Source organism: Aulostomus chinensis, chromosome 20 (assembly GCF_037954235.1).
Source record: "Aulostomus chinensis isolate RoL2024-O1b breed Wild chromosome 20, RoL_Achi_v1.0, whole genome shotgun sequence".
NCBI classification, from domain to species: Eukaryota; Metazoa; Chordata; class Actinopteri; order Syngnathiformes; family Aulostomidae; genus Aulostomus; species Aulostomus chinensis.
This window is the reverse complement of record NC_141339.1, coordinates 5,361,394-5,387,331: the sequence shown is the minus strand read 5'-3', so window position 1 is coordinate 5,387,331 and position 25,938 is coordinate 5,361,394. Positions and strand designations below refer to the sequence as shown.

At 49.7% G+C, this 25,938-nt stretch overlaps 38 non-coding genes across 38 annotated transcripts; 10 read left to right on the top strand and 28 right to left on the bottom strand.

Moving 5' to 3' along the window:
• Window positions 1–482: 482 nt before the first annotated feature.
• Window positions 483–555, bottom strand: trnav-aac (transfer RNA valine (anticodon AAC)). Its single transcript has one exon. It is a non-coding gene; the product is annotated as a tRNA-Val (tRNA).
• A 130-nt stretch (window positions 556–685) lies between these two features.
• On the top strand, window positions 686–757 carry trnad-guc (transfer RNA aspartic acid (anticodon GUC)). Its single transcript has one exon. It is a non-coding gene; the product is annotated as a tRNA-Asp (tRNA).
• Window positions 758–2,129: 1,372 nt separating this feature from the next.
• trnav-aac (transfer RNA valine (anticodon AAC)) lies at window positions 2,130–2,202 on the bottom strand. Its single transcript has one exon. It is a non-coding gene; the product is annotated as a tRNA-Val (tRNA).
• Window positions 2,203–2,332: 130 nt separating this feature from the next.
• Window positions 2,333–2,404, top strand: trnad-guc (transfer RNA aspartic acid (anticodon GUC)). The gene has a single exon. It is a non-coding gene; the product is annotated as a tRNA-Asp (tRNA).
• Window positions 2,405–3,754: 1,350 nt separating this feature from the next.
• trnav-cac (transfer RNA valine (anticodon CAC)) lies at window positions 3,755–3,827 on the bottom strand. The gene has a single exon. It is a non-coding gene; the product is annotated as a tRNA-Val (tRNA).
• Window positions 3,828–3,957: 130 nt separating this feature from the next.
• trnad-guc (transfer RNA aspartic acid (anticodon GUC)) lies at window positions 3,958–4,029 on the top strand. The gene has a single exon. It is a non-coding gene; the product is annotated as a tRNA-Asp (tRNA).
• Window positions 4,030–4,239: 210 nt separating this feature from the next.
• On the bottom strand, window positions 4,240–4,312 carry trnav-uac (transfer RNA valine (anticodon UAC)). The gene has a single exon. It is a non-coding gene; the product is annotated as a tRNA-Val (tRNA).
• Window positions 4,313–5,391: 1,079 nt separating this feature from the next.
• On the bottom strand, window positions 5,392–5,464 carry trnav-cac (transfer RNA valine (anticodon CAC)). The gene has a single exon. It is a non-coding gene; the product is annotated as a tRNA-Val (tRNA).
• A 130-nt stretch (window positions 5,465–5,594) lies between these two features.
• Window positions 5,595–5,666, top strand: trnad-guc (transfer RNA aspartic acid (anticodon GUC)). Its single transcript has one exon. It is a non-coding gene; the product is annotated as a tRNA-Asp (tRNA).
• A 210-nt stretch (window positions 5,667–5,876) lies between these two features.
• trnav-uac (transfer RNA valine (anticodon UAC)) lies at window positions 5,877–5,949 on the bottom strand. The gene has a single exon. It is a non-coding gene; the product is annotated as a tRNA-Val (tRNA).
• Window positions 5,950–7,009: 1,060 nt separating this feature from the next.
• On the bottom strand, window positions 7,010–7,082 carry trnav-aac (transfer RNA valine (anticodon AAC)). The gene has a single exon. It is a non-coding gene; the product is annotated as a tRNA-Val (tRNA).
• A 1,574-nt stretch (window positions 7,083–8,656) lies between these two features.
• On the bottom strand, window positions 8,657–8,729 carry trnav-cac (transfer RNA valine (anticodon CAC)). The gene has a single exon. It is a non-coding gene; the product is annotated as a tRNA-Val (tRNA).
• Window positions 8,730–9,139: 410 nt separating this feature from the next.
• trnav-uac (transfer RNA valine (anticodon UAC)) lies at window positions 9,140–9,212 on the bottom strand. The gene has a single exon. It is a non-coding gene; the product is annotated as a tRNA-Val (tRNA).
• A 1,089-nt stretch (window positions 9,213–10,301) lies between these two features.
• trnav-aac (transfer RNA valine (anticodon AAC)) lies at window positions 10,302–10,374 on the bottom strand. Its single transcript has one exon. It is a non-coding gene; the product is annotated as a tRNA-Val (tRNA).
• Window positions 10,375–10,504: 130 nt separating this feature from the next.
• On the top strand, window positions 10,505–10,576 carry trnad-guc (transfer RNA aspartic acid (anticodon GUC)). The gene has a single exon. It is a non-coding gene; the product is annotated as a tRNA-Asp (tRNA).
• Window positions 10,577–10,786: 210 nt separating this feature from the next.
• trnav-uac (transfer RNA valine (anticodon UAC)) lies at window positions 10,787–10,859 on the bottom strand. The gene has a single exon. It is a non-coding gene; the product is annotated as a tRNA-Val (tRNA).
• Window positions 10,860–11,937: 1,078 nt separating this feature from the next.
• trnav-aac (transfer RNA valine (anticodon AAC)) lies at window positions 11,938–12,010 on the bottom strand. Its single transcript has one exon. It is a non-coding gene; the product is annotated as a tRNA-Val (tRNA).
• A 412-nt stretch (window positions 12,011–12,422) lies between these two features.
• trnav-uac (transfer RNA valine (anticodon UAC)) lies at window positions 12,423–12,495 on the bottom strand. The gene has a single exon. It is a non-coding gene; the product is annotated as a tRNA-Val (tRNA).
• A 1,086-nt stretch (window positions 12,496–13,581) lies between these two features.
• On the bottom strand, window positions 13,582–13,654 carry trnav-cac (transfer RNA valine (anticodon CAC)). The gene has a single exon. It is a non-coding gene; the product is annotated as a tRNA-Val (tRNA).
• Window positions 13,655–14,065: 411 nt separating this feature from the next.
• On the bottom strand, window positions 14,066–14,138 carry trnav-uac (transfer RNA valine (anticodon UAC)). Its single transcript has one exon. It is a non-coding gene; the product is annotated as a tRNA-Val (tRNA).
• A 1,081-nt stretch (window positions 14,139–15,219) lies between these two features.
• On the bottom strand, window positions 15,220–15,292 carry trnav-cac (transfer RNA valine (anticodon CAC)). The gene has a single exon. It is a non-coding gene; the product is annotated as a tRNA-Val (tRNA).
• Window positions 15,293–15,422: 130 nt separating this feature from the next.
• Window positions 15,423–15,494, top strand: trnad-guc (transfer RNA aspartic acid (anticodon GUC)). Its single transcript has one exon. It is a non-coding gene; the product is annotated as a tRNA-Asp (tRNA).
• A 210-nt stretch (window positions 15,495–15,704) lies between these two features.
• Window positions 15,705–15,777, bottom strand: trnav-uac (transfer RNA valine (anticodon UAC)). Its single transcript has one exon. It is a non-coding gene; the product is annotated as a tRNA-Val (tRNA).
• Window positions 15,778–16,837: 1,060 nt separating this feature from the next.
• trnav-aac (transfer RNA valine (anticodon AAC)) lies at window positions 16,838–16,910 on the bottom strand. The gene has a single exon. It is a non-coding gene; the product is annotated as a tRNA-Val (tRNA).
• A 130-nt stretch (window positions 16,911–17,040) lies between these two features.
• Window positions 17,041–17,112, top strand: trnad-guc (transfer RNA aspartic acid (anticodon GUC)). Its single transcript has one exon. It is a non-coding gene; the product is annotated as a tRNA-Asp (tRNA).
• A 210-nt stretch (window positions 17,113–17,322) lies between these two features.
• Window positions 17,323–17,395, bottom strand: trnav-uac (transfer RNA valine (anticodon UAC)). Its single transcript has one exon. It is a non-coding gene; the product is annotated as a tRNA-Val (tRNA).
• A 1,089-nt stretch (window positions 17,396–18,484) lies between these two features.
• On the bottom strand, window positions 18,485–18,557 carry trnav-cac (transfer RNA valine (anticodon CAC)). The gene has a single exon. It is a non-coding gene; the product is annotated as a tRNA-Val (tRNA).
• Window positions 18,558–18,968: 411 nt separating this feature from the next.
• trnav-uac (transfer RNA valine (anticodon UAC)) lies at window positions 18,969–19,041 on the bottom strand. The gene has a single exon. It is a non-coding gene; the product is annotated as a tRNA-Val (tRNA).
• Window positions 19,042–20,129: 1,088 nt separating this feature from the next.
• On the bottom strand, window positions 20,130–20,202 carry trnav-aac (transfer RNA valine (anticodon AAC)). Its single transcript has one exon. It is a non-coding gene; the product is annotated as a tRNA-Val (tRNA).
• Window positions 20,203–20,332: 130 nt separating this feature from the next.
• trnad-guc (transfer RNA aspartic acid (anticodon GUC)) lies at window positions 20,333–20,404 on the top strand. Its single transcript has one exon. It is a non-coding gene; the product is annotated as a tRNA-Asp (tRNA).
• Window positions 20,405–20,613: 209 nt separating this feature from the next.
• trnav-uac (transfer RNA valine (anticodon UAC)) lies at window positions 20,614–20,686 on the bottom strand. Its single transcript has one exon. It is a non-coding gene; the product is annotated as a tRNA-Val (tRNA).
• Window positions 20,687–21,776: 1,090 nt separating this feature from the next.
• On the bottom strand, window positions 21,777–21,849 carry trnav-cac (transfer RNA valine (anticodon CAC)). Its single transcript has one exon. It is a non-coding gene; the product is annotated as a tRNA-Val (tRNA).
• Window positions 21,850–21,979: 130 nt separating this feature from the next.
• On the top strand, window positions 21,980–22,051 carry trnad-guc (transfer RNA aspartic acid (anticodon GUC)). Its single transcript has one exon. It is a non-coding gene; the product is annotated as a tRNA-Asp (tRNA).
• A 210-nt stretch (window positions 22,052–22,261) lies between these two features.
• On the bottom strand, window positions 22,262–22,334 carry trnav-uac (transfer RNA valine (anticodon UAC)). Its single transcript has one exon. It is a non-coding gene; the product is annotated as a tRNA-Val (tRNA).
• Window positions 22,335–23,413: 1,079 nt separating this feature from the next.
• Window positions 23,414–23,486, bottom strand: trnav-cac (transfer RNA valine (anticodon CAC)). Its single transcript has one exon. It is a non-coding gene; the product is annotated as a tRNA-Val (tRNA).
• A 412-nt stretch (window positions 23,487–23,898) lies between these two features.
• trnav-uac (transfer RNA valine (anticodon UAC)) lies at window positions 23,899–23,971 on the bottom strand. The gene has a single exon. It is a non-coding gene; the product is annotated as a tRNA-Val (tRNA).
• A 1,079-nt stretch (window positions 23,972–25,050) lies between these two features.
• Window positions 25,051–25,123, bottom strand: trnav-aac (transfer RNA valine (anticodon AAC)). The gene has a single exon. It is a non-coding gene; the product is annotated as a tRNA-Val (tRNA).
• Window positions 25,124–25,253: 130 nt separating this feature from the next.
• Window positions 25,254–25,325, top strand: trnad-guc (transfer RNA aspartic acid (anticodon GUC)). Its single transcript has one exon. It is a non-coding gene; the product is annotated as a tRNA-Asp (tRNA).
• The last annotated feature ends 613 nt before the right edge of the window (window positions 25,326–25,938 follow it).

The following is a 25,938-nucleotide window of genomic DNA, read 5'->3' as shown; positions in this document are numbered from 1 at the left end:
AGGCTTACGGGCCGGAGTGTTCTGCTCTGTCTTTATCCACCTTCCACCTTCGCATTCATCTGTCCTGCCACCTCCTCCTGCCCATTTCTCTTCCCTTTTAACCATGTCATGGGACGTCACGCTCACTCGTGTATGTCTCTGCTCCAGTCACCGGATGACATCCGCCACTTATACATGAATCTCGTCCATGAGGCTTTTTTTCACGTGAGATTACAATCTTGGCAGGACAGGCTGAGACTATGAAACATAGAAGTAACTAAAATGGGACCCTAAAAAAATGAACCTGCACTTTCATTTCAAGCGCAATTTTGAGACAGCAGTCAGAATGAGCTCTGTGCTGGCGACTTGCCACTCTCTATTGTTGGTCAATCAACCATTTATTTGCCAGACCTCAATATCTCCTTAACAGTTTCTGGGCATTTGGTTTGGGAGTCAAAGTCTGATTTGACCAATGACTTTGTGCAAATGTGAGGGACGGAAGATGTTTCCACCCGGTTTCGAACCGGGGACCTTTTGCGTGTTAGGCAAATGTGATGACCACTACACTATGGAAACTGCAAAAGGTAATCGAATGTCCATGTGGGTGACTTTTAAGGCCTTTTCTTGGTCAAGCCTCCACGAAGTCGGCGTGCCACTTGCTTTTTCAGCTGAGGCGAGCAGCGCTGGACCACGTGACAAACAGTGCTCCTCGTTAGTATAGTGGACAGTATCTCCGCCTGTCACGCGGAAGACCGGGGTTAGATTCCCCGACGGGGAGTAGGCAGTTTTCTGCCAGCTGCTACTTGGTCAAAAGTGACACGAACCCAAGATGGGCGCTGCGACTGACACTTCCATATCCTGTCATTGCGAATCTACAGCACGTGTCCTCGTCTTTGCATACTGTTAAAAGGGCTTGTGTGCTTGTTCCGTGAGACTTGAACAATTTGAAGCTTTTTCCTTCTCTTGGCGCGAACAAGTAAAACTCTGCTGTTTCCACCCAGGTTCGAACTGGGGACCTTGCGCGTGTAAAGCGAACGTGATGACCAATACTCTATGGAAACAGGTCAAAGCTGGTCCTTGTCTACCCTCACGGATTAGCCTATATGTTTAGAATCACCATACGCTTCGTCCCCAATGCCTTGATCGCATACCTTCAACTCCAAATACGAAACATAGTCACTTTCTCTGAATCGGTGAGCACAGGCTTCCCTGCCGAGGCCACTGATAGAACTTGTCACTTGAGCGGTCAGAGGGTCCCAAATTCCATGGAGGATATTAAAGCGGTGGAGGTTGTTTCATGTTCTTTTCAACCGAGGAACTGGATTTTCTTCGGGTTACAGACCCTTTCAGGGGAACCGAAGGACAAGTGGTCAAGGGGCAATGTCCAGGCAAAGCAGGACTCAGCAAGGCCTGATGAACAGTCATGCAGAAACATGAGTAGCCTCTCTCAGAAGAGGGATGTTGCTGGACCTTCCATGTCCCTGGGCTGGTTCTCTTCCCATGGGACGACACAGACTTGCTTAAGGGGGGTTGCCTTCCCGCACAGCGTCAGCAACCAAACAACACTCCCCGAGACTGGTTGGACTCTCTTGTTTTACCCCAGGGTTAGAACCACTTTTTTGGTGGGGGGTTGACTCCTTGCGATTACGCGTCACGGGGCAGGCTTACGGGCCGGAGTTTTCTGCTCTGTCTTTATCCACCTTCCACCTTCGCATTCATCTGTCCTGCCACCTCCTCCTGCCCATTTCTCTTCCCTTTTAACCATGTCATGGGACGTCACGCTCACTCGTGTATGTCTCTGCTCCAGTCACCGGATGACATCCGCCACTTATACATGAATCTCGTCCATGAGGCTTTTTTTCACGTGAGATTACAATCTTGGCAGGACAGGCTGAGACTATGAAACATAGAAGTAACTAAAATGGGACCCTAAAAAAATGGATCTGCGCTTTCATTTCAAGCGCAATTCTGAAACAGCACTCAGAATGAGCTCTGTGCTTATGGGCTGGCGACTTGCCTTGCTCCATTGTTAGTCAATCATCCATTTATTTGCCAGACCTCAATATCTCTTTATCAGTTTCTGGGCATTTGGTTAGGGAGTCAAAGTCTGATTTGACCAATGACTTTGTGCAAATGTGAGGGACGGAAGATGTTTCCACCCGGTTTCGAACGGGGGACCTTTTGCGTGTTAGGCAAACGTGATGACCACTACACTATGGAAACTGCAAAAGGTAAGTGAATGTCCACGTGGGTGATTCGTATGGCCTTTTCTTGGTCAAGCCTTCACGAAGTCGGCGTGACACTTGCTTTTTCAGCTGTGGGGAGGAGCGCTGGACCACATGACAGACAGTGCTCCTCGTTAGTATAGTGGACAGTATCTCCGCCTGTCACGTGGAAGACCGGGGTTCGATTCCCCGATGGGGAGTAGGCAGTTTTCTGCCACCTGCTACTTGGTCAAAAGTGACACCCTGCGACTGACACTTCCCATATCCTGTCATTGCGAATCTACAGCACGTGTCCTCGTCTTTGCATACTGTTAAAATGGCTTGTGTGCTTGTTCCGTGAGACTTGAACTATTTGAAGCTTTTTCCTTCTCTTGGCGCGAACAAGTAAAACTCTGCTGTTTCCACCCAGGTTCGAACTGGGGACCTTGCGCGTGTAAAGCGAACGTGATGACCAATACTCTATGGAAACAGGTCAAAGCTGGTCCTTGTCTACCCTCACGGATTAGCCTATATGTTTAGAATCACCATACGCTGCGTCCCCAATGCCTTGATCGCATACCTACAACTCCAAATACGAAACATAGTCACTTTCACTGAATCGGTGAGCACAGGCTTCCCTGCCGAGGCCACTGATAGAACTTGTCACTTGAGCGGTCAGAGGGTCCCAAATTCCATGGAGGATATTAAAGCGGTGGAGGTTGTTTCATGTTCTTTTGAACCGAGGAACTGGATTGTCTTCGGGCTACAGACCCTTTCAGGGCAACCGAAGGACAAGTGGTCAAGGGGCAATGTCCAGGCAAAGCAGGACTCAGCAAGGCCTGATGAACAGTCATGCAGAAACATGAGTAGCCTCTCTCAGAAGAGGGATGTTGCTGAACCTTCCATGTCCCTGGGCTGGTTCTCTTCCCATGGGACGACACAGACTTGCTTTGGGGGGTTGCCTTCCCGCACAGCGTCAGCAACCAAACAACACTCCGCGAGAGTGGTTGGATTCTCTTTTTTTGCCCCAGGGCGAGAACCACTTTTTTGGTGTGGGGTTGACTCCTTGCGATTACGCGTCACAGGGCAGGCTTACGGGCCGGAGTGTTCTGCTCTGTCTTTATCCACCTTCCACCTTCGCATTCATCTGTCCTGCCACCTCCTCCTGCCCATTTCTCTTCCCTTTTAACCATGTCATGGGACGTCACGCTCACTCGTGTATGTCTCTGCTCCAGTCACCGGATGACATCCGCCACTTATACATGAATCTCGTCCATGAGGCTTTTTTTCACGTGAGATTACAATCTTGGCAGGACAGGCTGAGACTATGAAACATAGAAGTAACTAAAATGGGACCCTAAAAAAATGAACCTGCCCTTTCATTTCAAGCGCAATTTTGAGACAGCAGTCAGAATGAGCTCTTTGCTGGCGACTTGCCTTGCTCCATTGTTGGTCAATAAACCATTTATTTACCAGACCTCAATATCTCTTTAACAGTTTCTGGGCATTTGGTTGAGGGAGTCAAAGTCTGATTTGACCAATGACTTTGTGCAAATGTGAGGGACGGAAGATGTTTCCACCCGGTTTCGAACCGGGGACCTTTTGCGTGTGAGGCAAACGTGATGACCACTACACTATGGAAACTGCAAAAGGTAAATGAATGTCCACGTGGGTGATTTGTAAGGCCTTTTCTTGGTCAAGCCTTCACGAAGTCGGCGTGACACTTGCTTTTTCAGCTGTGGGGAGGAGCGCTGGACCACATGACAAGCAGTGCTCCTCGTTAGTATAGTGGACAGTATCTCCGCCTGTCACGCGGAAGACCGGGGTTCGATTCCCCGACGGGGAGTAGGCAGTTTTTTGCCAGCTGCTACTTGGTCAAAAGTGACACGAACCCAAGACGGGCGCTGCGACTGACACTTACGTATCCTTTCATTGCGAATCTACAGCACGTGTCCTCGTCTTTGCATACTGTTAAAATGGCTTGTGTGCTTGGTCCGCGAGACTTGAACGATTTGGATCTTTGTCCTTTTCATGGCGCGAACAAGTAAAACTCTGCTGTTTCCACCCAGGTTCGAACTTGGGACCTTGCGCGTGTAAAGCGAACGTGATGACCACTACACTATGGAAACAGGTCAAAGCAGGTCCTTGTCTACCCTCACGGATTAGCCTATATGTTTAGAATCACCATACGCTGCGTCCCCAATGCCTTGATCGCATACGTACAACTCCAAATACGAAACATAGTCACTTTCTCTGAAGCGGTGAGCACAGGCTTCCCTGCCGAGGCCACTGATAGAACTTGTCACTTGAGCGGTCAGAGGGTCCCAAATTCCATGGAGGATATTAAAGTGGTGGAGGTTGTTTCATGTTCTTTTGAACCTAGGAGCTGGATTGTCTTCGGGCTACAGCCCCTTTTAGGGCAACCGAAGGAAAAGTGGTCAAGGGGCAATGTCCAGGCAAAGCAGGACTCAGCAAGGCCTGATGGACAGTCATGCAGAAACATGAGTAGCCTCTCTCAGAAGAGGGATGTTGCTACACTTTCCATGTCCCTGGGCTGGTTCTCCCCATGGGACGACACAGACTTGCTTTGGGGGGTTGCCTTCCCGCACAGCGTCAGCAACCAAACAACACTCCGCGAGAGTGGTTGGATTCTCTTTTGTTGCGCCAGGGCGAGAACCACTTTTTTGGTGTGGGGTTGATTCCTTGCGATTACGCGTCACAGGGCAGGCTTACGGGCCGGAGTGTTCTGCTCTGTCTTTATCCACCTTCCACCTTCGCATTCATCTGTCCTGCCACCTCCTCCTGCCCATTTCTCTTCCCTTTTAACCATGTCATGGGACGTCACGCTCACTCGTGTATGTCTCTGCTCCAGTCACCGGATGACATCCGCCACTTATACATGAATCTCGTCCATGAGGCTTTTTTTCACGTGAGATTACAATCTTGGCAGGACAGGCTGAGACTATGAAACATAGAAGTAACTAAAATGGGACCCTAAACAAATGAACCTGCACTTTCATTTCAAGCGCAATTTTGAGACAGCAGTCAGAATGAGCTCTGTGCTGGCGACTTGCCTTGCTCCATTGTTGGTCAATAAACCATTTATTTACCAGACCTCAATATCTCTTTAACAGTTTCTGGGCATTTGGTTGAGGGAGTCAAAGTCTGATTTGACCAATGACTTTGTGCAAATGTGAGGGACGGAAGATGTTTCCACCCGGTTTCGAACCGGGGACCTTTTGCGTGTGAGGCAAACGTGATGACCACTACACTATGGAAACTGCAAAAGGTAATCGAATGTCCATGTGGGTGACTTTTAAGGCCTTTTCTTGGTCAAGCCTCCACGAAGTCGGCGTGACACTTGCTTTTTCAGCTGTGGCGAGCAGCGCTGGACCACGTGACAAACAGTGCTCCTCGTTAGTATAGTGGACAGTATCTCCGCCTGTCACGCGGAAGACCGGGGTTCGATTCCCCGATGGGGAGTAGGCAGTTTTCTGCCAGCTGCTACTTGGTCAAAAGTGACACGAACCCAAGATGGGCGCTGCGACTGACACTTCCATATCCTGTCATTGCGAATCTACAGCACGTGTCCTCGTCTTTGCATACTGTTAAAAGGGCTTGTGTGCTTGTTCCGTGAGACTTGAACAATTTGAAGCTTTTTCCTTCTCTTGGCGCGAACAAGTAAAACTCTGATGTTTCCACCCAGGTTCGAACTGGGGACCTTGCGCGTGTAAAGCGAACGTGATGACCACTACACTATGGAAACAGGTCAAAGCAGGTCCTTGTCTACCCTCTCGGATTTGCCTATATGTTTAGAATCACCATACGCTGCGTCCCCAATGCCTTGATCGCATACGTATAACTCCAAATACGAAACATAGTCACTTTCTCTGAAGCGGTGAGGCCACTGATAGAACTTGTCACTTGAGCGGTCAGAGGGTCCCAAATTCCATGGAGGATATTAAAGTGGTGGAGGTTGTTTCATGTTCTTTTGAACCTAGGAGCTGGATTGTCTTCGGGCTACAGCCCCTTTCAGGGCAACCGAAGGAAAAGTGGTCAAGGGGCAATGTCCAGGCAAAGCAGGACTCAGCAAGGCCTGATGGACAGTCATGCAGAAACATGAGTAGCCTCTCTCAGAAGAGGGATGTTGCTACACTTTCCATGTCTCTGGTCTGGTTCTCCCCATGGGACGACACAGACTTGCTTTGGGGGGTTGCCTTCCCGCACAGCGTCAGCAACCAAACAACACTCCGCGAGAGTGGTTGGATTCTCTTTTTTTGCCCCAGGGCGAGAACCACTTTTTTGGTGTGGGGTTGACTCCTTGCGATTACGCGTCACAGGGCAGGCTTACGGGCCGGAGTGTTCTGCTCTGTCTTTATCCACCTTCCACCTTCGCATTCATCTGTCCTGCCACCTCCTCCTGCCCATTTCTCTTCCCTTTTAACCATGTCATGGGACGTCACGCTCACTCGTGTATGTCTCTGCTCCAATCACCGGATGACATCCGCCACTTATACATGAATCTCGTCCATGAGGCTTTTTTTCACGTGAGATTACAATCTTGGCAGGACAGGCTGAGACTATGAAACATAGAAGTAACTAAAATGGGACCCTAAAAAAATGAACCTGCACTTTCATTTCAAGCGCAATTTTGAGACAGCAGTCAGAATGAGCTCTGTGCTGGCGACTTGCCTCTCTCCATTGTTGGTCAATCAACCATTTATTTGCCAGACCTCAATATCTCCTTAACAGTTTCTGGGCATTTGGTTGAGGGAGTCAAAGTCTGATTTGACCAATGACTTTGTGCAAATGTGAGGGACGGAAGATGTTTCCACCCAGTTTCGAACCGGGGACCTTTTGCATGTTAGGCAAACGTGATGACCACTACACTATGGAAACTGCAAAAGGTAATCGAATGTCCATGTGGGTGACTTTTAAGGCCTTTTCTTGGTCAAGCCTCCACGAAGTCGGCGTGCCACTTGCTTTTTCAGCTGAGGCGAGCAGCGCTGGACCACGTGACAAACAGTGCTCCTCGTTAGTATAGTGGACAGTATCTCCGCCTGTCAAGCGGAAGACCGGGTTTCGATTCCCCGAAGGGGAGTAGGCAGTTTTCTGCCAGCTGCTACTTGGTCAAAAGTGACACGAACCCAAGATGGGCGCTGCGACTGACACTTCCATATCCTGTCATTGCGAATCTACAGCACGTGTCCTCATCTTTGCGTACTGTTAAAAGGGCTTGTGTGCTTGTTCCGTGAGACTTGAACAATTTTAAGCTTTTTCCTTCTCTTGGCGCGAACAAGTAAAACTCTGCTGTTTCCACCCAGGTTCGAACTGGGGACCTTGCGCGTGTAAAGCGAACGTGATGACCAATACTCTATGGAAACAGGTCAAAGCTGGTCCTTGTCTACCCTCACGGATTAGCCTATATGTTTAGAATCACCATACGCTGCGTCCCCAATGCCTTGATCGCATACCTTCAACTCCAAATACGAAACATAGTCACTTTCTCTGAATCGGTGAGCACAAGCTTCCCTGCCGAGGCCACTGATAGAACTTGTCACTTGAGCGGTCAGAGGGTCCCAAATTCCATGGAGGATATTAAAGCGGTGGAGGTTGTTTCATGTTCTTTTGAACCGAGGAACTGGATTGTCTTCGGGCTACAGACCCTTTCAGGGCAACCGAAGGACAAGTGGTCAAGGGGCAATGTCCAGGCAAAGCAGGACTCAGCAAGGCCTGATGAACAGTCATGCAGAAACATGAGTAGCCTCTCTCAGAAGAGGGATGTTGCTGGACCTTCCATGTCCCTGGGCTGGTTCTCTTCCCATGGGACGACACAGACTTGCTTAAGGGGGGTTGCCTTCCCGCACAGCGTCAGCAACCAAACAACACTCCCCGAGACTGGTTGGACTCTCTTGTTTTGCCCCAGGGTTAGAACCACTTTTTTGGTGGGGGGTTGACTCCTTGCGATTACGCGTCACGGGGCAGGCTTACGGGCCGGAGTGTTCTGCTCTGTCTTTATCCACCTTCCACCTTCGCATTCATCTGTCCTGCCACCTCCTCCTGCCCATTTCTCTTCCCTTTTAACCATGTCATGGGACGTCACGCTCACTCGTGTATGTTTCTGCTCCAGTCACCGGATGACATCCGCCACTTATACATGAATCTCGTCCATGAGGCTTTTTTTCACGTGAGATTACAATCTTGGCAGGACAGGCTGAGACTATGAAACATAGAAGTAACTAAAATGGGACCCTAAAAAAATGAACCTGCACTTTCATTTCAAGCGCAATTTTGAGACAGCACTCAGAATGAGCTCTGTGCTTATGGGCTGGCGACTTGCCTTGCTCCATTGTTAGTCAATCATCCATTTATTTGCCAGACCTCAATATCTCTTTCACAGTTTCTGGGCATTTGGTTAGGGAGTCAAAGTCTGATTTGACCAATGACTTTGTGCAAATGTGAGGGACGGAAGATGTTTCCTCCCGGTTTCGAACCGGGGACCTTTTGCGTGTGAGGCAAACGTGATGACCACTACACTATGGAAACTGCAAAAAGTAAGTGAATGTCCACGTGGGTGATTTGTAAGGCCTTTTCTTGGTCAAGCCTTCACGAAGTCGGCGTGACACTTGCTTTTTCAGCTGTGGGGAGGAGCGCTGGACCACATGACAGAAAGTGCTCCTCGTTAGTATAGTGGACAGTATCTCCGCCTGTCACGCGCAAGACCGGGGTTCGATTCCCCGACGGGGAGTAGGCAGTTTTCTGCCACCTGCTACTTGGTCAAAAGTGACACGAACCCAAGACGGGCGCTGCCACTGACACTTACGTATCCTTTCATTACGAATCTACAGCACGTGTCCTCGTCTTTGCTACTGTTAAAATGGCTTGTGTGCTTGGTCCGCGAGACTTGAAAATTTGGATCTTTGTCCTTTTCTTGGCGCGAACAAGTAAAACGCTGCTGTTTCCACCCAGGTTCAAACTGGGGACCTTGCGCGTGTAAAGCGAACGTGATGACCACTACACTATGGAAACAGGTCAAAGCAGGTCCTTGTCTACCCTCACGGATTAGCCTATATGTTTAGAATCACCATACGCTGCGTCCCCAATGCCTTGATCGCATACCTACAACTCCAAATACGAAACATAGTCACTTTCTCTGAAGCGGTGAGCACAGGCTTCCCTGCCGAGGCCACTGATAGAACTTGTCACTTGAGCGGTCAGAGGGTCCCAAATTCCATGGAGGATATTAAAGTGGTGGAGGTTGTTGCATGTTCTTTTGAACCGAGGAACTGGATTGTCTTCGGGCTACAGCCCCTTTCAGGGCAACCGAAGGACAAGTGGTCAAGGGGCAATGTCCAGGCAAAGCAGGACTCAGCAAGGCCTGATGAACAGTCATGCAGAAACATGAGTAGCCTCTCTCAGAAGAGGGATGTTGCTGGACCTTCCATGTCCCTGGGCTGGTTCTCTTCCCATGGGACGACACAGACTTGCTTAAGGGGGGTTGCCTTCCCGCACAGCGTCAGCAACCAAACAACACTCCCCGAGACTGGTTGGACTCTCTTGTTTTGCCCCAGGGTTAGAACCACTTTTTTGGTGTGGGGTTGACTCCTTGCGATTACGCGTCACGGGGCAGGCTTACAGGCCGGAGTGTTCTGCTCTGTCTTTATCCACCTTCCACCTTCGCATTCATCTGTCCTGCCACCTCCTCCTGCCCATTTCTCTTCCCTTTTAACCATGTCATGGGACGTCACGCTCACTCGTGTATGTCTCTGCTCCAGTCACCGGATGACATCCGCCACTTATACATGAATCTCGTCCATGAGGCTTTTTTTCACGTGAGATTACAATCTTGGCAGGACAGGCTGAGACTATGAAACATAGAAGTAACTAAAATGGTACCCTGAAAAAATGGATCTGCGCTTTCATTTCAAGCGCAATTCTGAAACAGCACTCAGAATGAGCTCTGTGCTTATGGGCTGGCGACTTGCCTTGCTCCATTGTTAGTCAATCATCCATTTATTTGCCAGACCTCAATATCTCTTTAACAGTTTCTGGGCATTTGGTTAGGGAGTCAAAGTCTGATTTGACCAATGACTTTGTGCAAATGTGAGGGACGGAAGATGTTTCCACCCGGTTTCGAACCGGGGACCTTTTGCGTGTTAGGCAAACGTGATGACCACTACACTATGGAAACTGCAAAAGGTAAGTGAATGTCCATGTGGGTGACTTTTAAGGCCTTTTCTTGGTCAAGCCTCCACGAAGTCGGCGTGCCACTTGCTTTTTCAGCTGTGGCGAGCAGCGCTGGACCACATGACAAACAGTGCTCCTCGTTAGTATAGTGGACAGTATCTCCGCCTGTCACGCGGAAGACCGGGGTTTGATTCCCCGACGGGGAGTAGGCAGTTTTCTGCCAGCTGCTACTTGGTCAAAAGTGACACGAACCCAAGATGGGCGCTGCGACTGACACTTCCATATCCTGTCATTGCGAATCTACAGCACGTGTCCTCGTCTTTGCATACTGTTAAAAGGGCTTGTGTGCTTGTTCCGTGAGAATTGAACAATTTGAAGCTTTTTCCTTCTCTTGGCGCGAACAAGTAAAACTCTGCTGTTTCCACCCAGGTTCGAACTGGGGACCTTGCGCGTGTAAAGCGAACGTGATGACCACTACACTATGGAAACAGGTCAAAGCAGGTCCTTGTCTACCCTCACGGATTAGCCTATATGTTTAGAATCACCATACGCTGCGTCCCCAATGCCTTGATCGCATACGTATAACTCCAAATACGAAACATAGTCACTTTCTCTGAAGCGGTGAGCACAGGCTTCCCTGCCGAGGCCACTGATAGAACTTGTCACTTGAGCGGTCAGAGGGTCCCAAATTCCATGGAGGATATTAAAGTGGTGGAGGTTGTTTCATGTTCTTTTGAACCTAGGAGCTGGATTGTCTTCGGGCTACAGCCCCTTTCAGGGCAACCGAAGGAAAAGTGGTCAAGGGGCAATGTCCAGGCAAAGCAGGACTCAGCAAGGCCTGATGGACAGTCATGCAGAAACATGAGTAGCCTCTCTCAGAAGAGGGATGTTGCTACACTTTCCATGTCCCTGGGCTGGTTCTCCCCATGGGACGACACAGACTTGCTTTGGGGGTTGCCTTCCCGCACAGCGTCAGCAACCAAAAAACACTCCGCGAGAGTGGTTGGATTCTCTTTTTTTGCCCCAGGGCGAGAACCACTTTTTTGGTGTGGGGTTGACTCCTTGCGATTACGCGTCACAGGGCAGGCTTACGGGCCGGAGTGTTCTGCTCTGTCTTTATCCACCTTCCACCTTCGCATTCATCTGTCCTGCCACCTCCTCCTGCCCATTTCTCTTCCCTTTTAACCATGTCATGGGACGTCACGCTCACTCGTGTATGTCTCTGCTCCAGTCACCGGATGACATCCGCCACTTATACATGAATCTCGTCCATGAGGCTTTTTTTCACGTGAGATTACAATCTTGGCAGGACAGGCTGAGACTATGAAACATAGAAGTAACTAAAATGGGACCCTAAAAAAATGACCCTGCACTTTCATTTCAAGCGCAATTTTGAGACAGCAGTCAGAATGAGCTCTGTGCTGGCGACTTGCCTCTCTCCATTGTTGGTCAATCAACCATTTATTTGCCAGACCTCAATATCTCCTTCACAGTTTCTGGGCATTTGGTTGAGGGAGTCAAAGTCTGATTTGACCAATGACTTTGTGCAAATGTGAGGGACGGAAGATGTTTCCACCCGGTTTCGAACCGGGGACCTTTTGCGTGTTAGGCAAACGTGATGACCACTACACTATGGAAACTGCAAAAGGTAATCGAATGTCCATGTGGGTGACTTTTAAGGCCTTTTCTTGGTCAAGCCTTCACGAAGTCGGCGTGACACTTGCTTTTTCAGCTGTGGGGAGTAGCGCTGGACCACATGACAGACAGTGGTCCTCGTTAGTATAGTGGACAGTATCTCCGCCTGTCACGCGCAAGACCGGGGTTCGATTCCCCGACGGGGAGAAGGCAGTTTTCTGCCACCTGCTCCTTGGTCAAAAGTGACACGAACCCAAGACGGGCGCTGCCACTGACACTTACGTATCCTTTCATTACGAATCTACAGCACGTGTCCTCGTCTTTGCATACTGTTAAAATGGCTTGTGTGCTTGGTCCGCGAGACTTGAACGATTTGGATCTTTGTCCTTTTCTTGGCGCGAACAAGTAAAACTCTGCTGTTTCCACCCAGGTTCGAACTGGGGACCTTGCGCGTGTAAAGCGAACGTGATGACCACTACACTATGGAAACAGGTCAAAGCAGGTCCTTGTCTACCCTCACGGATTAGCCTATATGTTTAGAATCACCATACGCTGCGTCCCCAATGCCTTGATCGCATACCTACAACTCCAAATACGAAACATAGTCACTTTCTCTGAAGCGGTGAGCACAGGCTTCCCTGCCGAGGCCACTGATAGAACTTGTCACTTGAGCGGTCAGAGGGTCCCAAATTCCATGGAGGATATTAAAGTGGTGGAGGTTGTTTCATGTTCTTTTGAACCTAGGAGCTGGATTGTCTTCGGGCTACAGCCCCTTTCAGGGCAACCGAAGGAAAAGTGGTCAAGGGGCAATGTCCAGGCAAAGCACGACTCAGCAAGGCCTGATGGACAGTCATGCAGAAACATGAGTAGCCTCTCTCAGAAGAGGGATGTTGCTACACTTTCCATGTCCCTGGGCTGGTTCTCCCCATGGGACGACACAGACTTGCTTTGGGGGGTTGCCTTCCCGCACAGCGTCAGCAACCAAACAACACTCCGCGAGAGTGGTTGGATTCTCTTTTTTTGCCCCAGGGCGAGAACCACTTTTTTGGTGTGGGGTTGATTCCTTGCGATTACGCGTCACAGGGCAGGCTTACGGGCCGGAGTGTTCTGCTCTGTCTTTATCCACCTTCCACCTTCGCATTCATCTGTCCTGCCACCTCCTCCTGCCCATTTCTCTTCCCTTTTAACCATGTCATGGGACGTCACGCTCACTCGTATATGTCTCTGCTCCAGTCACCGGATGACATCCGCCACTTATACATGAATCTCGTCCATGAGGCTTTTTTTCACGTGAGATTACAATCTTGGCAGGACAGGCTGAGACTATGAAACATAGAAGTAACTAAAATGGGACCCTAAAGAAATGGATCTGCGCTTTCATTTCAAGCGCAGTTCTGAAACGTCACTCAGAATGAGCTCTGTGCTTATGGGCTGGCGACTTGCCTTGCTCCATTGTTAGTCAATCATCCATTTATTTGCCAGACCTCAATATCTCTTTAACAGTTTCTGGGCATTTGGTTAGGGAGTCAAAGTCTGATTTGACCAATGACTTTGTGCAAATGTGAGGGACGGAAGATGTTTCCTCCCGGTTTCGAACCGGGGACCTTTAGCGTGTGAGGCAAACGTGATGACCACTACACTATGGAAACTGCAAAAGGTAAGTGAATGTCCACGTGGGTGATTTGTAAGGCCTTTTCTTGGTCAAGCCTTCACGAAGTCGGCGTGACACTTGCTTTTTCAGCTGTGGGGAGGAGCGCTGGACCACATGACAGACCGTGCTCCTCGTTAGTATAGTGGACAGTATCTCCGCCTGTCACGCGCAAGACCGGGGTTCGATTCCCCGACGGGGAGTAGGCAGTTTTCTGCCACCTGCTACTTGGTCAAAAGTGACACGAACACAAGACGGGCGCTGCCACTGCCACTTACGTATCCTTTCATTACGAATCTACAGCACGTGTCCTCGTCTTTGCATACTGTTAAAATGGCTTGTGTGCTTGGTCCGCGAGACTTGAAAATTTGGATCTTTGTCCTTTTCTTGGCGCGAACAAGTAAAACGCTGCTGTTTCCACCCAGGTTCAAACTGGGGACCTTGCGCGTGTAAAGCGAACGTGATGACCACTACACTATGGAAACAGGTCAAAGCAGGTCCTTGTCTACCCTCACGGATTAGCCTATATGTTTAGAATCACCATACGCTGCGTCCCCAATGCCTTGATCGCATACGTACAACTCCAAATACGAAACATAGTCACTTTCTCTGAAGCGGTGAGCACAGGCTTCCCTGCCGAGGCCACTGATAGAACTTGTCACTTGAGCGGTCAGAGGGTCCCAAATTCCATGGAGGATATTAAAGTGGTGGAGGTTGTTTCATGTTCTTTTGAACCGAGGAACTGGATTGTCTTCGGGCTACAGTCCCTTTCAGGGCAACCGAAGGACAAGTGGTCACGGGGCAATGTCCAGGCAAAGCAGGACTCAGCAAGGCCTGATGAACAGTCATGCAGAAAATGAGTAGCCTCTCTCAGAAGAGGGATGTTGCTGGACCTTCCATGTCCCTGGGCTGGTTATCTTCCCATGGGACGACACAGACTTGCTTAAGGGGGGTTGCCTTCCCGCACAGCGTCAGCAACCAAACAACACTCCCCGAGACTGGTTGGACTCTCTTGTTTTGCCCCAGGGTTAGAACCACTTTTTTGGTGTGGGGTTGACTCCTTGCGATTACGCGTCACGGGGCAGGCTTACGGGCCGGAGTGTTCTGCTCTGTCTTTATCCACCTTCCACCTTCGCATTCATCTGTCCTGCCACCTCCTCCTGCCCATTTCTCTTCCCTTTTAACCATGTCATGGGACGTCACGCTCACTCGTGTATGTCTCTGCTCCAGTCACCGGATGACATCCGCCACTTATACATGAATCTCGTCCATGAGGCTTTCTTTCACGTGAGATTACAATCTTGGCAGGACAGGCTGAGACTATGAAACATAGAAGTAACTAAAATGGGACCCTAAAAAAATGAACCTGCACTTTCATTTCAAGCGCAATTTTGAGACAGCAGTCAGAATGAGCTCTGTGCTGGCGACTTGCCTTGCTCCATTGTTGGTCAATAAACCATTTATTTACCAGACCTCAATATCTCTTTAACAGTTTCTGGGCATTTGGTTGAGGGAGTCAAAGTCTGATTTGACCAATGACTTTGTGCAAATGTGAGGGACGGAAGATGTTTCCACCCGGTTTCGAACCGGGGACCTTTTGCGTGTGAGGCAAACGTGATGACCACTACACTATGGAAACTGCAAAAGGTAATCGAATGTCCATGTGGGTGACTTTTAAGGCCTTTTCTTGGTCAAGCCTCCACGAAGTCGGCGTGCCACTTGCTTTTTCAGCTGTGGCGAGCAGCGCTGGACCACGTGACAAACAGTGCTCCTCGTTAGTATAGTGGACAGTATCTCCGCCTGTCACGCGGAAGACCGGGGTTCGATTCCCCGACGGGGAGTAGGCAGTTTTCTGCCAGCTGCTACTTGGTCAAAAGTGACACGAACCCAAGATGGGCGCTGCGACTGACACTTCCATATCCTGTCATTGCGCATCTACAGCACGTGTCCTCGTCTTTGCATACTGTTAAAAGGGCTTGTGTGCTTGTTCCGTGAGACTTGAACAATTTGAAGCTTTTTCCTTCTCTTGGCGCGAACAAGTAAAACTCTGCTGTTTCCACCCAGGTTCGAACTGGGGACCTTGCGCGTGTAAAGCGAACGTGATGACCACTACACTATGGAAACAGGTCAAAGCAGGTCCTTGTCTACCCTCACGGATTAGCCTATATGTTTAGAATCACCATACGCTGCGTCCCCAATGCCTTGATCGCATACGTATAACTCCAAATACGAAACATAGTCACTTTCTCTGAAGCGGTGAGGCCACTGATAGAACTTGTCACTTGAGCGGTCAGAGGGTCCCAAATTCCATGGAGGATATTAAAGTGGTGGAGGTTGTTTCATGTTCTTTTGAACCTAGGAGCTGGATTGTCTTCGGGCTACAGCCCCTTTCAGGGCAACCGAAGGAAAAGTGGTCAAGGGGCAATGTCCAGGCAAAGCAGGACTCAGCAAGGCCTGATGGACAGTCATGCAGAAACATGAGTAGCCTCTCTCAGAAGAGGGATGTTGCTACACTTTCCATGTCCCTGGGCTGGTTCTCCCCATGGGACGACACAGACTTGCTTTGGGGGGTTGCCTTCCCGCACAGCGTCAGCAACCAAACAACACTCCGCGAGAGTGGTTGGATTCTCTTTTTTTGCCCCAGGGCGAGAACCACTTTTTTGGTGTGGGGTTGACTCCTTGCGATTACGCGTCACAGGGCAGGCTTACGGGCCGGAGTGTTCTGCTCTGTCTTTATCCACCTTCCACCTTCGCATTCATCTGTCCTGCCACCTCCTCCTGCCCATTTCTCTTCCCTTTTAACCATGTCATGGGACGTCACGCTCACTCGTGTATGTCTCTGCTCCAGTCACCGGATGACATCCGCCACTTATACATGAATCTCGTCCATGAGGCTTTTTTTCACGTGAGATTACAATCTTGGCAGGACGGGCTGAGACTATGAAACATAGAAGTAACTAAAATGGGACCCTAAAAAAATGAACCTGCACTTTCATTTCAAGCGCAATTTTGAGACAGCAGTCAGAATGAGCTCTGTGCTGGCGACTTGCCTCTCTCCATTGTTGGTCAATCAACCATTTATTTGCCAGACCTCAATATCTCCTTAACAGTTTCTGGGCATTTGGTTGAGGGAGTCAAAGTCTGATTTGACCAATGACTTTGTGCAAATGTGAGGGACGGAAGATGTTTCCACCCGGTTTCGAACCGGGGACCTTTTGCGTGTTAGGCAAACGTGATGACCACTACACTATGGAAACTGCAAAAGGTAATCGAATGTCCATGTGGGTGACTTTTAAGGCCTTTTATTGGTCAAGCCTCCACGAAGTCGGCGTGCCACTTGCTTTTTCAGCTGAGGCGAGCAGCGCTGGACCACGTGACAAACAGTGCTCCTCGTTAGTATAGTGGAAAGTATCTCCGCCTGTCACGCGGAAGACCGGGGTTCGAGTCCCCGACGGGGAGTAGGCAGTTTTCTGCCAGCTGCTACTTGGTCAAAAGTGACACGAACCCAAGATGGGCGCTGCGACTGACACTTCCATATCCTGTCATTGCGAATCTACAGCACGTGTCCTCATCTTTGCGTACTGTTAAAATGGCTTGTGTGCTTGTTCCGTGAGACTTGAACAATTTGAAGCTTTTTCCTTCTCTTGGCGCGAACAAGTAAAACTCTGCTGTTTCCACCCAGGTTCGAACTGGGGACCTTGCGCGTGTAAAGCGAACGTGATGACCACTACTCTATGGAAACAGGTCAAAGCAGGTCCTTGTCTACCCTCACGGATTAGCCTATATGTTTAGAATCACCATACGCTGCGTCCCCAATGCCTTGATCGCATACCTTCAACTCCAAATACGAAACATAGTCACTTTCTTTGAATCGGTGAGCACAGGCTTCCCTGCCGAGGCCACTGATAGAACTTGTCACTTGAGCGGTCAGAGGGTCCCAAATTCCATGGAGGATATTAAAGCGGTGGAGGTTGTTTCATGTTCTTTTGAACCGAGGAACTGGATTGTCTTCGGGCTACAGACCCTTTCAGGGCAACCGAAGGACAAGTGGTCAAGGGGCAATGTCCAGGCAAAGCAGGACTCAGCAAGGCCTGATGAACAGTCATGCAGAAACATGAGTAGCCTCTCTCAGAAGAGGGATGTTGCTGGACCTTCCATGTCCCTGGGCTGGTTCTCTTCCCATGGGACGACACAGACTTGCTTAAGGGGGGTTGCCTTCCCGCACAGCGTCAGCAACCAAACAACACTCCCCGAGACTGGTTGGACTCTCTTGTTTTGCCCCAGGGTTAGAACCACTTTTTTGGTGTGGGGTTGACTCCTTGCGATTACGCGTCACGGGGCAGGCTTACGGGCCGGAGTGTTCTGCTCTGTCTTTATCCACCTTCCACCTTCGCATTCATCTGTCCTGCCACCTCCTCCTGCCCATTTCTCTTCCCTTTTAACCATGTCATGGGACGTCACGCTCACTCGTGTATGTTTCTGCTCCAGTCACCGGATGACATCCGCCACTTATACATGAATCTCGTCCATGAGGCTTTTTTTCACGTGAGATTACAATCTTGGCAGGACAGGCTGAGACTATGAAACATAGAAGTAACTAAAATGGGACCCTAAAAAAATGAACCTGCACTTTCATTTCAAGCGCAATTTTGAGACAGCACTCAGAATGAGCTCTGTGCTTATGGGCTGGCGACTTGCCTTGCTCCATTGTTAGTCAATCATCCATTTATTTGCCAGACCTCAATATCTCTTTAACAGTTTCTGGGCATTTGGTTAGGGAGTCAAAGTCTGATTTGACCAATGACTTTGTGAAAATGTGAGGGACGGAAGATGTTTCCTCCCGGTTTCGAACCGGGGACCTTTTGCGTGTGAGGCAAACGTGATGACCACTACACTATGGAAACTGCAAAAGGAAAGTGAATGTCCACGTGGGTGATTTGTAAGGCCTTTTCTTGGTCAAGCCTTCACGAAGTCGGCGTGACACTTGCTTTTTCAGCTGTTGGGAGGAGCGCTGGACCACATGACAAACAGTGCTCCTCGTTAGTATAGTGGACAGTATCTCCGCCTGTCACGCGCAAGACCGGGGTTCGATTCCCCGACGGGGAGTAGGCAGTTTTCTGCCACCTGCTACTTGGTCAAAAGTGACACGAACCCAAGACGGGCGCTGCCACTGACACTTAAGTATCCTTTCATTACGAATCTACAGCACGTGTCCTCGTCTTTGCATACTGTTAAAATGGCTTGTGTGCTTGGTCCGCGAGACTTGAAAATTTGGATCTTTGTCCTTTTCTTGGCGCGAACAAGTAAAACGCTGCTGTTTCCACCCAGGTTCAAACTGGGGACCTTGCGCGTGTAAAGCGAACGTGATGACCACTACACTATGGAAACAGGTCAAAGCAGGTCCTTGTCTACCCTCACGGATTAGCCTATATGTTTAGAATCACCATACGCTGCGTCCCCAATGCCTTGATCGCATACGTACAACTCCAAATACGAAACATAGTCACTTTCTCTGAAGCGGTGAGCACAGGCTTCCCTGCCGAGGCCACTGATAGAACTTGTCACTTGAGCGGTCAGAGGGTCCCAAATTCCATGGAGGATATTAAAGTGGTGGAGGTTGTTGCATGTTCTTTTGAACCGAGGAACTGGATTGTCTTCGGGCTACAGCCCCTTTCAGGGCAACCGAAGGACAAGTGGTCAAGGGGCAATGTCCAGGCAAAGCAGGACTCAGCAAGGCCTGATGAACAGTCATGCAGAAACATGAGTAGCCTCTCTCAGAAGAGGGATGTTGCTGGACCTTCCATGTCCCTGGGCTGGTTCTCTTCCCATGGGACGACACAGACTTGCTTAAGGGGGGTTGCCTTCCCGCACAGCGTCAGCAACCAAACAACACTCCCCGAGACTGGTTGGACTCTCTTGTTTTGCCCCAGGGTTAGAACCACTTTTTTGGTGTGGGGTTGACTCCTTGCGATTACGCGTCACGGGGAAGGCTTACAGGCCGGAGTGTTCTGCTCTGTCTTTATCCACCTTCCACCTTCGCATTCATCTGTCCTGCCACCTCCTCCTGCCCATTTCTCTTCCCTTTTAACCATGTCATGGGACGTCACGCTCACTCGTGTATGTCTCTGCTCCAGTCACCGGATGACATCCGCCACTTATACATGAATCTCGTCCATGAGGCTTTTTTTCACGTGAGATTACAATCTTGGCAGGACAGGCTGAGACTATGAAACATAGAAGTAACTAAAATGGTACCCTAAAAAAATGGATCTGCGCTTTCATTTCAAGCGCAATTCTGAAACAGCACTCAGAATGAGCTCTGTGCTTATGGGCTGGCGACTTGCCTTGCTCCATTGTTAGTCAATCATCCATTTATTTGCCAGACCTCAATATCTCTTTAACAGTTTCTGGGCATTTGGTTAGGGAGTCAAAGTCTGATTGACCAATGACTTTGTGCAAATGTGAGGGACGGAAGATGTTTCCACCCGGTTTCGAATCGGGGACCTTTTGCGTGTTAGGCAAACGTGATGACCACTACACTATGGAAACTGCAAAAGGTAAGCGACTGTCCATGTGGGTGACTTTTAAGGCCTTTTCTTGGTCAAGCCTCCACGAAGTCGGCGTGCCACTTGCTTTTTCAGCTGTGGCGAGCAGCGCTGGACCACATGACAAACAGTGCTCCTCGTTAGTATAGTGGACAGTATCTCCGCCTGTCACGCGGAAGACCGGGGTTTGATTCCCCGACGGGGAGTAGGTAGTTTTCTGCCAGCTGCTACTTGGTCAAAAGTGACACGAACCCAAGATGGGCGCTGCCACTGACACTTACGTATCCTTTCATTACGAATCTACAGCACGTGTCCTCGTCTTTGCATACTGTTAAAATGGCTTGTGTGCTTGGTCCGCGAGACTTGAAAATTTGGATCTTTGTCCTTTTCTTGGCGCGAACAAGTAAAACGCTGCTGTTTCCACCCAGGTTCGAACTGGGGACCTTGCGCGTGTAAAGCGAACGTGATGACCACTACACTATGGAAACAGGTCAAAGCAGGTCCTTGTCTACCCTCACGGATTAGCCTATATGTTTAGAATCACCATACGCTGCGTCCCCAATGCCTTGATCGCATACCTACAACTCCAAATACGAAACATAGTCACTTTCTCTGAAGCGGTGAGCACAGGCTTCCCTGCCGAGGCCACTGATAGAACTTGTCACTTGAGCGGTCAGAGGGTCCCAAATTCCATGGAGGATATTAAAGTGGTGGAGGTTGTTGCATGTTCTTTTGAACCGAGGAACTGGATTGTCTTCGGGCTACAGACCCTTTCAGGGCAACCGAAGGACAAGTGGTCAAGGGGCAATGTCCAGGCAAAGCAGGACTCAGCAAGGCCTGATGAACAGTCATGCAGAAACATGAGTAGCCTCTCTCAGAAGAGGGATGTTGCTGGACCTTCCATGTCCCTGGGCTGGTTCTCTTCCCATGGGACGACACAGACTTGCTTAAGGGGGGTTGCCTTCCCGCACAGCGTCAGCAACCAAACAACACTCCCCGAGACTGGTTGGACTATCTTGTTTTGCCCCAGGGTTAGAACCACTTTTTTGGTGTGGGGTTGACTCCTTGCGATTACGCGTCACGGGGCAGGCTTACGGGCCAGAGTGTTCTGCTCTGTCTTTATCCACCTTCCACCTTCGCATTCATCTGTCCTGCCACCTCCTCCTGCCCATTTCTCTTCCCTTTTAACCATGTCATGGGACGTCACGCTCACTCGTGTATGTCTCTGCTCCAGTCACCGGATGACATCCGCCACTTATACATGAATCTCGTCCATGAGGCTTTTTTTCACGTGAGATTACAATCTTGGCAGGACAGGCTGAGACTATGAAACATAGAAGTAACTAAAATGGGACCCTGAAAAAATGGATCTGCGCTTTCATTTCAAGCGCAATTCTGAAACAGCACTCAGAATGAGCTCTGTGCTTATGGGCTGGCGACTTGCCTTGCTCCATTGTTGGTCAATAAACCATTTATTTACCAGACCTCAATATCTCTTTAACAGTTTCTGGGCATTTGGTTGAGGGAGTCAAAGTCTGATTTGACCAATGACTTTGTGCAAATGTGAGGGACGGAAGATGTTTCCACCCGGTTTCGAACCGGGGACCTTTTGCGTGTGAGGCAAACGTGATGACCACTACACTATGGAAACTGCAAAAGGTAAGTGAATGTCCACGTGGGTGATTTGCAAGGCCTTTTCTTGGTCAAGCCTTCACGAAGTCGGCGTGACACTTGCTTTTTCAGCTGTGGGGAGGAGCGCTGGACCACATGACAAGCAGTGCTCCTCGTTAGTATAGTGGACAGTATCTCCGCCTGTCACGCGGAAGACCGGGGTTCGATTCCCCGACGGGGAGTAGGCAGTTTTCTGCCAGCTGCTACTTGGTCAAAAGTGACACGAACCCAAGACGGGCGCTGCGACTGACACTTACGTATCCTTTCATTGCGAATCTACAGCACGTGTCCTCGTCTTTGCATACTGTTAAAATGGCTTGTGTGCTTGGTCCGCGAGACTTGAACGATTTGGATTTTTGTCCTTTTCTTGGCGCGAACAAGTAAAACTCTGCTGTTTCCACCCAGGTTCGAACTGGGGACCTTGCGCGTGTAAAGCGAACGTGATGACCACTTCACTATGGAAACAGGTCAAAGCAGGTCCTTGTCTACCCTCACGGATTAGCCTATATGTTTAGAATCACCATACGCTGCGTCCCCAATGCCTTGATCGCATACCTACAACTCCAAATACGAAACATAGTCACTTTCTCTGAAGCGGTGAGCACAGGCTTCCCTGCCGAGGCCACTGATAGAACTTGTCACTTGAGCGGTCAGAGGGTCCCAAATTCCATGGAGGATATTAAAGTGGTGGAGGTTGTTTCATGTTCTTTTGAACCTAGGAGCTGGATTGTCTTCGGGCTACAGCCCCTTTCAGGGCAACCGAAGGAAAAGTGGTCAAGGGGCAATGTCCAGGCAAAGCAGGACTCAGCAAGGCCTGATGGACAGTCATGCAGAAACATGAGTAGCCTCTCTCAGAAGAGGGATGTTGCTACACTTTCCATGTCCCTGGGCTGGTTCTCCCCATGGGACGACACAGACTTGCTTTGGGGGGTTGCCTTCCCGCACAGCGTCAGCAACCAAACAACACTCCGCGAGAGTGGTTGGATTCTCTTTTTTTGCGCCAGGGCGAGAACCACTTTTTTGGTGTGGGGTTGATTCCTTGCGATTACGCGTCACAGGGCAGGCTTACGGGCCGGAGTGTTCTGCTCTGTCTTTATCCACCTTCCACCTTCGCATTCATCTGTCCTGCCACCTCCTCCTGCCCATTTCTCTTCCCTTTTAACCATGTCATGGGACGTCACGCTCACTCGTGTATGTCTCTGCTCCAGTCACCGGATGACATCCGCCACTTATACATGAATCTCGTCCATGAGGCTTTTTTTCACGTGAGATTACAATCTTGGCAGGACAGGCTGAGACTATGAAACATAGAAGTAACTAAAATGGGACCCTAAAAAATTGAACCTGCACTTTCATTTCAAGCGCAATTTTGTGACAGCAGTCAGAATGAGCTCTGTGCTGGCAACTTGCCTCTCTCCATTGTTGGTCAATCAACCATTTATTTGCCAGACCTCAATATCTCCTTAACAGTTTCTGGGCATTTGGTTGAGGGAGTCAAAGTCTGATTTGACCAATGACTTTGTGCAAATGTGAGGGACGGAAGATGTTTCCACCCGGTTTCGAACCGGGGACCTTTTGCGTGTGAGGCAAACGTGATGACCACTACACTATGGAAACTGCAAAAGGTAAGTGAATGTCCACGTGGGTGATTTGCAAGGCCTTTTCTTGGTCAAGCCTTCACGAAGTCGGCGTGACACTTGCTTTTTCAGCTGTGGGGAGGAGCGCTGGACCACATGACAGGCAGTGCTCCTCGTTAGTATAGTGGACAGTATCTCCGCCTGTCACGCGCAAGACCGGGGTTCGATTCCCCGACGGGGAGTAGGCAGTTTTCTGCCACCTGCTACTTGGTCAAAAGTGACACGAACCCAAGACGGGCGCTGCGACTGACACTTAAATATCCTTTCATTGCGAATCTACAGCACGTGTCCTCGTCTTTGCATACTGTTAAAATGGCTTGTGTGCTTGGTCCGCGAGACTTGAACGATTTGGATCTTCATCCTTTTCTTGGCGCGAACAAGTAAAACTCTGCTGTTTCCACCCAGGTTCGAACTGGGGACCTTGCGCGTGTAAAGCGAACGTGATGACCACTACACTATGGAAACAGGTCAAAGCAGGTCCTTGTCTACCCTCACGGATTAGCCTATATGTTTAGAATCACCATACGCTGCGTCCCCAATGCCTTGATCGCATTCGTACAACTCCAAATACGAAACATAGTCACTTTCTCTGAAGCGGTGAGCACAGGCTTCCCTGCCGAGGCCACTGATAGAACTTGTCACTTGAGCGGTCAGAGGGTCCCAAATTCCATGGAGGATATTAAAGTGGTGGAGGTTGTTTCATGTTCTTTTGAACCTAGGAGCTGGATTGTCTTCGGGCTACAGCCCCTTTCAGGGCAACCGAAGGAAAAGTGGTCAAGGGGCAATGTCCAGGCAAAGCAGGACTCAGCAAGGCCTGATGGACAGTCATGCAGAAACATGAGTAGCCTCTCTCAGAAGAGGGATGTTGCTACACTTTCCATGTCCCTGGGCTGGCTCTCCCCATGGGACGACACAGACTTGCTTTGGGGGGTTGCCTTCCCGCACAGCGTCAGCAACCAAACAACACTCCGCGAGAGTGGTTGGATTCTCTTTTTTTGCCCCAGGGCGAGAACCACTTTTTTGGTGTGGGGTTGACTCCTTGCGATTACGCGTCACAGGGCAGGCTTACGGGCCGGAGTGTTCTGCTCTGTCTTTATCCACCTTCCACCTTCGCATTCATCTGTCCTGCCACCTCCTCCTGCCCATTTCTCTTCCCTTTTAACCATGTCATGGGACGTCACGCTCACTCGTGTATGTCTCTGCTCCAGTCACCGGATGACATCCGCCACTTATACATGAATCTCGTCCATGAGGCTTTTTTTCACGTGAGATTACAATCTTGGCAGGACAGGCTGAGACTATGAAACATAGAAGTAACTAAAATGGGACCCTAAAAAAATGAACCTGCACTTTAATTTCAAGCGCAATTTTGAGACAGCAGTCAGAATGAGCTCTGTGCTGGCGACTTGCCTCTCTCCATTGTTGGTCAATCAACCATTTATTTGCCAGACCTCAATATCTCCTTCACAGTTTCTGGGCATTTGGTTGAGGGAGTCAAAGTCTGATTTGACCAATGACTTTGTGCAAATGTGAGGGACGGAAGATGTTTCCACCCGGTTTCGAACCGGGGACCTTTTGCGTGTTAGGAAAATGTGATGACCACTACACTATGGAAACTGCAAAAGGTAAGTGAATGTCCATGTGGGTGACTTTTAAGGCCTTTTCTTGGTCAAGCCTCCACGAAGTCGGCGTGCCACTTGCTTTTTCAGCTGAGGCGAGCAGCGCTGGACCACGTGACAAACAGTGCTCCTCGTTAGTATAGTGGACAGTATCTCCGCCTGTCACGCGGAAGACAGGGGTTCGATTCCCCGACGGGGAGTAGGCAGTTTTCTGCCAGCTGCTACTTGGTCAAAAGTGACACGAACCCAAGATGGGCGCTGCGACTGACACTTCCATATCCTGTCATTGCGAATCTACAGCACGTGTCCTCGTCTTTGCGTACTGTTAAAAGGGCTTGTGTGCTTGTTCCGTGAGACTTGAACAATTTGGATCTTTGTCCTTTTCTTGGCGCGAACAAGTAAAACTCTGCTGTTTCCACCCAGGTTCGAACTGGGGACCTTGCGCGTGTAAAGCGAACGTGATGACCAATACTCTATGGAAACAGGTCAAAGCTGGTCCTTGTCTACCCTCACGGATTAGCCTATATGTTTAGAATCACCATACGCTTCGTCCCCAATGCCTTGATCGCATACCTTCAACTCCAAATACGAAACATAGTCACTTTCTCTGAATCGGTGAGCACAGGCTTCCCTGCCGAGGCCACTGATAGAACTTGTCACTTGAGCGGTCAGAGGGTCCCAAATTCCATGGAGGATATTAAAGCGGTGGAGGTTGTTTCATGTTCTTTTGAACCGAGGAACTGGATTGTCTTCGGGCTACAGCCCCTTTCAGGGCAACCGAAGGACAAGTGGTCAAGGGGCAATGTCCAGGCA